This window comes from Myzus persicae, unplaced genomic scaffold, assembly GCF_001856785.1.
Source record: "Myzus persicae strain clone G006 unplaced genomic scaffold, MPER_G0061.0, whole genome shotgun sequence".
Classification (NCBI taxonomy): Eukaryota; Metazoa; Arthropoda; class Insecta; order Hemiptera; family Aphididae; genus Myzus; species Myzus persicae.
The window spans coordinates 13,688-25,173 of NW_019104162.1; the positions used below are offsets into that span (position 1 = coordinate 13,688).

At 31.0% G+C, this 11,486-nt stretch overlaps 1 long non-coding RNA gene across 1 annotated transcript; it reads right to left on the reverse strand.

Annotated features, from left to right (window-relative positions):
* Nucleotides 1-811: 811 nt before the first annotated feature.
* On the reverse strand, nucleotides 812-2,394 carry LOC111039476. The gene is made up of 3 exons (XR_002605099.1): nucleotides 2,237-2,394; nucleotides 2,097-2,179; nucleotides 812-2,042 (listed from the first exon to the last, which is right to left on the reverse strand). It is a non-coding gene; the product is annotated as an uncharacterized LOC111039476 (long non-coding RNA).
* Nucleotides 2,395-11,486: the final 9,092 nt, after the last annotated feature.

Below are 11,486 nucleotides of genomic sequence, written 5' to 3' on the forward strand. Positions count from 1 at the left end.
CCACATTGCCCTTAACATATACAATTAATAGCGTACAGAATTATAATGAGAATTATAACTGAGAGAACGCGGTACATAAAATATGCCGTAATACCATCCACTACAACAATTTTAAGCTTACATAAATATTATTATATAAGCACAAACTATTTTTATAAGAATAATAAAATAGGGATAATGAAATAAGTGATAACATTATTATGATAAGTTACTTGTTATACTGAGGGGTGGAAAATTATTTAATTTGTTCCTTCGACCTTTGCATTTTAAAAACTACACCCGCTTTCAAAATATTTATTTGGTTGTAACTTTAAATATTTAAATAATAATGTATATAGGAGACTGTACTCGGCGTGATCTGTATTCTGTCGCAGTAATAAGTTACGACTAAATAAAACTATACCTACATAATGAGAACTATATTACAGGTACACAACATAATGATAAGTTTGTAGATTTGTGTGTGTCACATTACTTACGTATAACCACAGGCACACATTCAGTCTTAAACTTGGGAGTGCTAAAATGTTTTAGTCCAAAGTGACCCGGGGCCCACGCACCCTATACTGTTATACGTACCAAACATAAATTAATTTAATTTTAAAAAAAATCATAAATCACAACATTAAAAAAAAATCAAAGTAGTAAATCAACTTTTCAATAAGAATTATTTTTTCCAATAAATAATCTGTTAAATACTTTCCTTTAAATAATAAATCAATGAACTAAATAGTTTTACTAATCAACAAACTATATATTTATATCTAAAAGAATTACAAATTAAAAATAAATTATATTAAATCTAATCTTCTTGATTTTTTAGCAAACTTATTAATTATATCTTAATTTTGTAATCCGCTTGTTAGTTCTCTATTTGTTTTATTACATTTAAATATACTAAACATATTTAAACAAGTAATATTATGTCCATACACAAATTAAATATAAATTACTTTACACCACACTAGTAAATTGTTGGTATTATGTAGAAAAATAGAAAGAATAATAAAATAAAATTAGTCAATATCAGCTAGTATTGTCATTTGTCACTGACACGAGAACACGATCGAACAACTAATGGAATCAACTATCTTTGATTCATATTTCATGGTATTGAATTACTACTAAGAATAGACGGATGACGGTTGAAACATTCACAAACACGTTTCGGTTATTTTTTTCAAACTCAGAAATATCTGTCAGCGGTGTTGGAAACAAAATACCTTCTTCAAAACTATAAGAGGATTTATCCTCATGATCAGTATAATTTTTACCGACACTGCATTTATTTTCTCCAGCTACGACGCTACGTGTTTGTCAATATAGCCATAACATTGTTGGTATGTATTTTCAGGATTGATTATAGCCCGTTTGTCGACGAAAAAAGTAGTTCGTTTTGTATGTGAGGAACGTGACTACGGTGTATACTTGTAAGTTGTAAACACCCAGCAGTAAAACATCAAAAGATTGCAGAGCGAACCCATTTCGCAATTCGTTTCTTCTCCTGTTAATAATTTCTTAAGCGATTCGTCAACTATTGTATCGATATTTGATGGCTCGTACACTTCTCTAGCTGTAGTTGTAAATGTCCGATTTTCTGATGAGTTTTCAACGTTTGGGTGATAACTGATAATAAGTTATTCTAGTTTTAAATTAAATCTAATTGGCATACTATATTTATTAGTGGTTTCTAGTAATGCGGATTTTACGGACTCGAAGCACTCTGGATAATTCTGTTTATTATTCAGATTTTTATAGTAATACCTACCATACGACTTCAAGGTTGCAGTGTGTCGATTGAATTTGTATGAATCCTAATGTATTAACTTTTTGAAGCCTTACTTTTTTTGATTTCGTAGCGGTATATTATGTATTTTCTGTATGTTTACGTTTATTGTCTTAAATTGTAAATATATATAAATTATTTTTAAGTCTAAAATGACGTAAACAATAGAACCTATTATACATAACTTGATTCGAAGAGCCAGGCGGTATATTCTCCACATGAATATAATTGGCTATTTCAATCATTCTTGTCCGACCTAGAAGAAAAAAAAATGAAATATTTTCATAAAAATATAATGAAAACATCGTACTTTCAAATAAGCCGCTTTTAACCTGCAGTCCGACGCTTCTAGACATACATCGTCGTTGTCATCACCAAACCCGTTGTTGTCATCTATGATAAAAACATTTTCAATTAATATTAAGCTCAAAACATTTGCTATATACTTACTTTCACGCAATACATTTTTTTCGACCTTAAACACTACAATTCAAAAATCATAGGTGATTATCATCCGTTATATAAACTATTAAAATATTAAATTATATATATATATATATATACAAATCATACTTGTAGTTGTGATAGGCTGTGCATTACTGTTTAAAATATCTAAAATGGAACGATACTATACTATTATTTCAAACTTAAATTAAATGCGATATATTGCAACCTTGTACATAATATGTTTGTATAAGATAAACCCCTCAAAACGCTCACACCGCCTTTATTATATAACTATAGCATTCGAATAACGTTTATTTATTTATTATTATTATTATTATTATTATTATTATTATTATTATTATTATTATTATTATTATTATTATTATGTTAAGACTCTAATCGCAATAATATCATTTGCTTTAGTGTCATACATAGACATAATAATATATGGACTGCGCTTTCCTCACCTAAAGTCTATCATATCTGGTCGTCGAAATTGTTTGAGAGAGATGGCGATAGTTAGGGGCAGTCATGGAAGTAATACATCTATATTTTATACACCATGAATATATTTATTATTAATAGATGTATAATAATAGTATATTTGTTATTAATAGATGTATAATAATAGTAAATAATAAATAATATAGTATATTATTATTATTATTATGTCTATGATTATAATAGTCACTCTAAGCCTTTATCCTATCGACAATATCCACATATCTACGCGAACAAGCGATATATTATGTAATTATAAAATTTAAAATATATATTATAGTGTCATTTTACTTTAAAAATAATTATGAAAACTTGTTCTGTTAAAAATTGTAAAACAACAATAAAAAAAACTCGGCATTAAAATGCATAGGTACCTAGTTAAAATTCATTCTTCCTTTTGGATAATAACTATATTATTGTTCGATCGCGGAACGATATAATATATATAATCTCCTCGGAACACCCCAGGTGTGGAAAAAAGATAAGGTGTCCGACAAGCTCCCCCTCCGCTGTCCGCTGAAAGCTCGTTAGCCGATGGCCGAGCCGCTAGCCAGCCCGGCGTCGACGACATTTTTTTTGAGTCTCGTCTTTTCCCAACGGTTGAACTGAACACAACGTCGTGTCGTTCACCGTTCTGTTCGTGTCGCAGCCAAACCTCGTGTGATCACGAGGTGTGAATGATTTTTGTTTCTCAAGTGAACCTCACGATTGATTCACGTAAATAATCCAACCTCAAGTTAACGTAAAGATTCGCCAGCATTCGCGGTCATCGCCACAAATTGAGGGATCAGCTCGCCTGTTGCTGTCAGGTCAGATTGCCATCTTATTGTATCGGGTCCACTCGTGTTTAGTGGCCAATTAATTATTATTGTAACGGAACATAAGTATATGAATACATTGTTTCCATTATTATTATTTTACATATTATATTCGGCGACACTTGAGGTCGTTGTACTCAATGTCATATTTATATTATAAGCACACGTATTGTTTTTCGTGCTATTTATTATATTATATTTTATACCTTCATGTTTAGGGCGCCCGCATATTATCATTCAAATTAACTTTTTGTACCTACTATATTATAATTGTAATATATATAACTACTGTACGCTAGGCGTTGCAGCAAAATTATTATACTCGAACATAAATATTCTGTACATTTATAAGTTGGTCACCCGATCCTTTAGGATATCATCTGCGCAAGTTGCGGCAGAAAACTGCATGTTCGTAAGTTCTGTCGTAGCGACAACAATTATACTATATTATTATATTATACTTAAATATTTAGCATACCTAAAGGAAGTCTTGGTGAACAATGGAATCATCAGATCAAACAACATAATCCTGATTTTCAACCAACGAAATATAGTGTTATTTGTAGCAAGCATTTTATTGAATCAGCATATTATATAGGTGGAATTCATGGCAATCCAATATTGAAGAAAACCCTTACACCAAGTTTATTCAAGAAAAGTGAGTATTCTTCTTTTTATTTTAATATAATTAAAATAATAATAATATAATATATTTTTATATTAATATTATCTAATTACAGATGTTAATAAAAATTTCTTTCCTGTTGAAAGTATGGATATTATTGAAGTATTTGATGATAATTGTACTGAAGAAATTAGTAGTTCACTATCTTCCAATGATTTAAGTGCTAAATGTTTGTACCTATTTAAACTAATTTTTCATTACTATTTTTCAACATTTGCAACTATGTAATTAGTTTTATTAATTTAAGGTAATTTACCAGTAACAATCAGTTTAAATGAATCAAAAAATACAGAAACATTTCCTAATCTTAGTAATACACCAACGTGTACAAAAATAAGCTCCAATATTATTAACACCCCTATATCTGCAAAAAAAATAGGTATATGTGTATTTTTTAATATGTTTTATTATTTAATTTAAAAAAGTACTAATATGATGATATTATACAATATATATGTATATTTTACATGTTTTTAGGAAACGCAAATGTTTTGTGGGTGATTTCAAAGACATTGCTGAGATAGATAGTCCAAATAGTAGGCTAAAATATTGGATTGCTACTAAAAATGAACATGAAAAACATATAAAAAAAATTAAATCATTAAGAAAAGAAAATTATAGACTTGAACATAAAATAAAAACAATGAATAACTTGATAACTCATTTAAAAGATGAAAAAAGACTGATCTCAGATAATTGTTTTTCTGTACTTAAGGTTAGATTATTTTTTAATGTGATCTTTTATACTGTCTTGTGGTGCATGTTAAAAATAATATTAAAATTTTTTTTTTCGGTTGGTTGAGGAATAACCTGCGTTTATATAAACCAAGAACCCAGATGGTCACTTATCCGTGAGTCAGAAATACAAGATGGTGTTTGACTACAGCACATATTAGTGACTGCGGTCATTGATTAAATATACATTATTATAATATACCTATAAATTTTTCTGGAAATCGTCGTAACTCTTCGTATATTATATTGAATTGGCCCTTTTCTGCCCTTTTTTTCCCGTAGGGATGTACCGCAAACCTCCTGTTTAAAGTTGTCTCTCCTTCTTCTTCCAATGCCTCATTTATAGCAATTATTAGCGCTGGTGTAATTTTCGGCATAATGTAAACGGTAAACCTTGTCCTACGAACTGACTACTGCAAATGGTCGATCGATGAGTGGCTAATACTCTAATGTCTATTATTAATTTGTGCTATTCGAATGCGATACTGTAATATTTATACTATTGATACAATAATTATGGGATTTACCATTTTTTTTAGATATTGTACAAATATCCGCGGCGGAATACGCTCGACGGATACGCCTTGTATAGCTAGTCCGTCGGAAAACGCCGCGGAATACGCGGCGTACGAAACGCGGCGGAAAACGCCGTGTATAGCCCCGGCCTCAGCAGGTTTTATTGACTTTTTAGGGAATGACGAGTTTGAAGAATTGGTAAGTTTAATTACTTCGAAATTACTTAGAGAACTTAAGTCTTTATCATACAGACGGTGGTATTATAAATATAGCCGTCACTGGGTCACGGTGTTTTACAAAATAATAATACAATAATAATAGTGATACGACACAATACGACCGTGAGACGATATCAACACCACACAGATATTTTATCACGACGTGTTGGTTACTTCCTCTGCGACGACGACGCCTGCTTCACCACTTCACCAGCATAATATTATACACAACGACGGTGAAGAAAATAGGACGAATCAGCGGGAGTGGCGACTCTGTATCCTACTCGACAACACGTCAAAACGGTGTAGTACTCATATAACGCTAGCAATACGAATTATTAATGACGTAAATTAATGGGTACCGTATGATGTGAGCCGCACGCAGAAGCCCTGTGCCGTGGCACATAGGTGAAATGACAAAACGTGTCGACCGGTCACAGACTTGGACAACGAGCATCAAATGTCCGTCCGGACTTCCACAGAGGTGCACTTAACTGCGGAGTAATACGCACGAGCTTACGCCAATTCGGAGGTTCGCACCGCAGGTGAAGATAGAACCAACCGTCCGGTGAATCCAAAAAAAAAAGGAACGGTGGGCACTTGGAATCTGTACGGCGGCCTGAAGCAACACTTGCCGAACGTACGGCGAAACAACCGGCCGACGAGCGACAGCCTCGAAACTGACCTTGACGGACGACACCGCCTGCAGACACTAGTAGGATACAGAGACGCAGGGTCATCGGCGTCCGCCGGATGTCATCGTCGATGACTTAAAATTACTTATATATATATACATATCAGCAACTGATCTGGGCTTAGGTGTAGAGTGGGTGCTTGTTGTTTGTCGCGGGAACGGTGATAAGTGAATCGTGAACAATAATATATTAAATATTTTGTATTAAACCGCCCGAAGGCCTTTTTTATTACAACGATCAATGATCTTTAACAATACATTTCAAAGGTGTACATAAATATTAAATATTTTGGTAATATACACAAAAACGTGTTTGGGTAATCACCCCCAGTGGAGGGGCCCTAGTCTTAGTCTAATATTTATGCTTAGTAGGGCTCTCGCGGTAGTCGGCGTATAAACCGCCGTGAGGTAGACCCTGGCAGACTGGCACAGCCAGGTTAATGACGCGTGTTAAATTTAAATTACGTTAAATTACGTCATATGGTCTTCGGCGTTTGAGATGCCTTATATTTTGAGAGTTATCAAGTAGTTCAATTGCTGCTGGATTAGTGTGTTGATCTATCGTTATCTCGTGTTTTCGTGCAAACATAGTAATCTCATCCTGGACTGAAATCATCATCAAATCTCGGTGGATAACATCATTTCTGTCATACCGGTATGCTGCGACAATAGTGCAGAGAGCAATGTTTTGTCAGCTTTGAAAAATCTCAATATTGGAATGACTGGCACAACCCCACAGTTGTATTCCATAGGTCCAAATTGGTTTAATATAATTATCGATACGTACAAAAGACGTTTGTATGTATTAAATATAACAAATTTTATATATTTGTAGCTATCAAATACACCGAGACTGGTCTATTACAATAATTTATTGACTCATGAAGAAGAAAACATTTCTGCTGACGAGGTTAGTATGGCAAATTATAATATTATTTAGCACTTACATTACCGACGTTACATGCTGTTACAGACTAGAATCGAGCTCAAACGTTTATCGAAGTATTGTATTAACCACCAACGAACAAAATATGGTACGTTCATTTAATGTTAATTTTTCATGCAATATGTATAACAAATATTTACTATCATAGATTAACCGAATGATATCGATTCGTGGGCTGCAAAGATTCTGATGATATATGTCTTAAAGCACTGGAGTCTGGAAGATATATTTGGTACGAAGGATACGTAGACAACGAGAGGTTATTGTTCGAAACATGTACTAAAATTTAATGTAGTACCTAACTTATATGACATACCAATACATATATATATATATATATATATATATGAATAGAACTTTTGATTATTCTATAACTTGATTTATTTAACAATCAAAAGATATTGCTATATTATTTTTATCATCATTTTTGTGTATTAATGCCATTTTCCAATCTTTAGGGATCACTTCCGTATTCCATATTTTTCCAATTACCTTATGAATCATTTCAATCATTGTTTCATTGATACATTTTAGGATTTTACCTTCAATACCATCTGCGTCAGGTGATTCATGATTTTTGAATCTCTTAATTTGTGACATAATTTCTTGGGCCGTAAACATTTCATATCTTCAATTATTGGGTTGTTCTTGTATACAGTGAAAGGTTTCTTCAACACCTTCTCCATTAAGCTACTGCTCAAATTATTCTGTTTATCTTTCCGCTATTTCCATCAGTTCAGTTCAGTACATAAAATTACACTAATGGAACACTTTGGGAAAATGGTGATGTAACTTTGATGAAATCGTCGTAAAACAACAAGGCTGCGCCAATGAAAGACCACGAGGTGAAAAGTCGTTTAAGAAACTGTTTTACGCCGAACTATTCTCTATGGGACGACAGAACCGAAACCAACGATCGCCAATGTTAAGATTACCTTTTATGCATTAACATTGTATTTCTTTAAATGCGGTCCATGTTCATTAGTGAACTTAGTATACATTCTTGGCCACGTATTATAACGAATTTGCGTCTGTTTAAAAAGCCTATATAGATTCAGGCATATATAGCAAACTCACCGAGTTTTTTCCATACTTATTAAAGTTATTATTGACTCAAGTGATAAAAAAAAAATAGTTCTTCGCAATTTACTGTCATTATATCACTTACCTACCTAACTAGGTAAACTATACGGTTAAAAATTGTAGGTAGTTTTAAACAAATATACAAAACAAAAAAATTGATACATACAAAATATATTGAACACGAATAGCAGTCGCCTGACGTATCGATCCGAATACGGAAAAACGGCTCATATTCGTGTTAATAAACTATAGAAAAGTACTTATAATAAAGCAAAAATCCAATCAAAAAAATATTTTTTTTTAACATGTTCAAACAAAAAGATTTGTTGGCGATCTATACAATATTTTTATAAATACAGTAACTCTTGTCCACATTATCAAAATCCTTGGTCGTAAATTTGTGTGAAACACATTAATAGATGGTGGAAAATTATTTATAAGTTTCTAACAACAAAATAGTTTTTAAATATTCGATATTTTGACGATATTTGTCAAAATTTAATTATTAATTCGTTATAAAAAGTAAACTGTCGATGTGTTAATTTTTTTCAACTGTTATTACACAAATTTTTGAGGAACCTTGCAATAAATAAACATTTTATGAAAATGTAATGTACCTATTTAAGGTTTTTAATTTTATACCTTGATTTTGAAAGTTACACATTGTTGTATATGTTGTACACACTGCACTATTATTATTATTATTATTATTATTATTATTAATATTATTTCATAAAACTAAGGTTATGTTTTCGTTATGTGAGTGTGTGAGTGTATACCATGACACATTAGTTCTTCATTAAGTTTTATTATGTTATATAAATTACATGAAGTGTAAAATAAAGTTATTGTACAAATAATGAATTGTGTCTTATTGTAAAATGGATGTACAAATAAATAAATAAAACACACATCAAAAAAACTAAATCAATATCCAATTTATTTTTATTTTTATTAAGCAAATATGTATAGACAATATTAAAACACACGCACGTTGTGTAAGAACCGAAACTATCCAATGACACCGTCGAGATTACTTGTTTTGCATTATCATTTTATTTTTTTTTAATGTAGTACATGTTCACCAGTGAATATGGCATATTCTCTGGGCCACGTATTATAACGATGATATGTCTGTTTAAAATTCCAATGTGAGCATACCGTTTATAGCAAACGCACCTTGTTTTTTATCCATACTTATTATTGACTCAAGTGGTGAAAAAAAAGTCAAAGTACTATAACAACTATACCTAAGTCTGTTTAAAATATGCCTATATGGGCAGGCGAATGCATAACAACAGGTATATTTTTAAGTTCTTCACACTTTACTGTCATTATATAACCTACGTACCTAAATAGATAAATTCTACAGTTTAGGTATTGGTAGTTTGAAAAAAAATATACAAAAAAAAAATGATATATCAAAATATTGAACACGAATACACTATACCATTGAAGAATCGACACCAAATAAGGAATTAAAGCTCACATTTCAACAAACTATAGAAAAGTACTTACAATGAAGCAAAACATCCCTAAACATTTAAAATAACCACCTCAACTATTTGAAAAAAAACACAAAAAATTATATGTTGGATGCCTATTAATTATGTTACATTAGCTATTATTTAATATATGAGGATATAAAAAATACAGCTAAAACATGTTACAATCAGTTTATATTATTCTATATCTTAGACATTTTAGTATTTATCATGATATAAATTATAAGTAAATAAACAAAATGAAATAATTAAAATATTTAAAAATTTTGATGATGGTGGCCTTAGAATGTAACTTTAATTTAAGGTATTCAGCGGAGAGATGAATGTATTGATTTTAGAATGATGTTGAGCGTTTTTTATAAATATTTGTATTTATTTATTTATTTTTGTATCCGTCATCACAGTTTGGGACAGTAAAAGTTCTTTGATTATTTCAACAGCAACTTTTCTAGTTGATGTATTTGGGAGGTCAACATTTGAATTCTCAATGGATATCAAAAGTGACGGGAAAAACAAACACAAAACTCAGGAAAATCCGGAATTATTAATCAAAACCAGTTAAGAGTAACTTTTAAAAAAAATGACCATAGATACACGAAATGTTCAGTGAATGTTTGTGTTTGCATTTTCTGTTCACCATACAATATACAAAATATTTTGATTCTTGTTGAAATATTCAAGGTCATATGCAATTAAGATTATTGTTTGTTTTTTTTAAGTTACTGTCGATAAAAATTTTTCGCTGTGACAAAGAATTTGAAAAAGTAATACAAGGTTCCTCGTATGTTTTTGTTAGCGGAAATTAAAAAAAAAATTTAGCGTAAGTCTACAATATTTTTTTATGAATGTTTGAATTTAGAATTATGACAAAAATTGCTACAAATCACGAAAATTAACGGATTATTATAAATTATAAATACATAAAAAATGTTCTTTTATATCTAAGATTTAAAAATGTAATACAAGATTCCTAAAAAAAACACTACGTCATGTACGTCTCGACCGAGTATGAGCGAGTCGATTCGGTTTGTGATCATGATTTCAATGAGTACTAACAACTAACTGAATTGTCATAAGAACCGCTAAAACCCTAAATAATAAATTAATAGTTGGACTAACAAGGAAAAAGCAATAAAGTTATATCAAGCAATATTTATGGAATGAAAAAAATGCGGTCTTATACACTCTCCCGATCTTTAAAATTAGTAAACTCTTCGATTTTTAACTCTCTCGAGTCAATATTATGTTTACCAGATGGAAATGTGTAAACCCTCCAGGATTGACTTTATGTTCACCTGAAGAACCTAAATGTGTAAATTCCCCTGAGTTGTTTTAAATGTTATTACTACACAATGAATTGGCTACAGTGCAGCATATGTGATAACTGATTATCATTTCAACTTGTTATTATCAATTGTATAACCGTTAACCTGTATTTGTAATTTAAATTTTAAAAACGATATTGACTAGAATGACTCAAGTTTCCCAACCTTACCAACTGCATAATACGAATAACGCCCCATGGTTCCCTAGATTAGTAGTACTGAAGTAT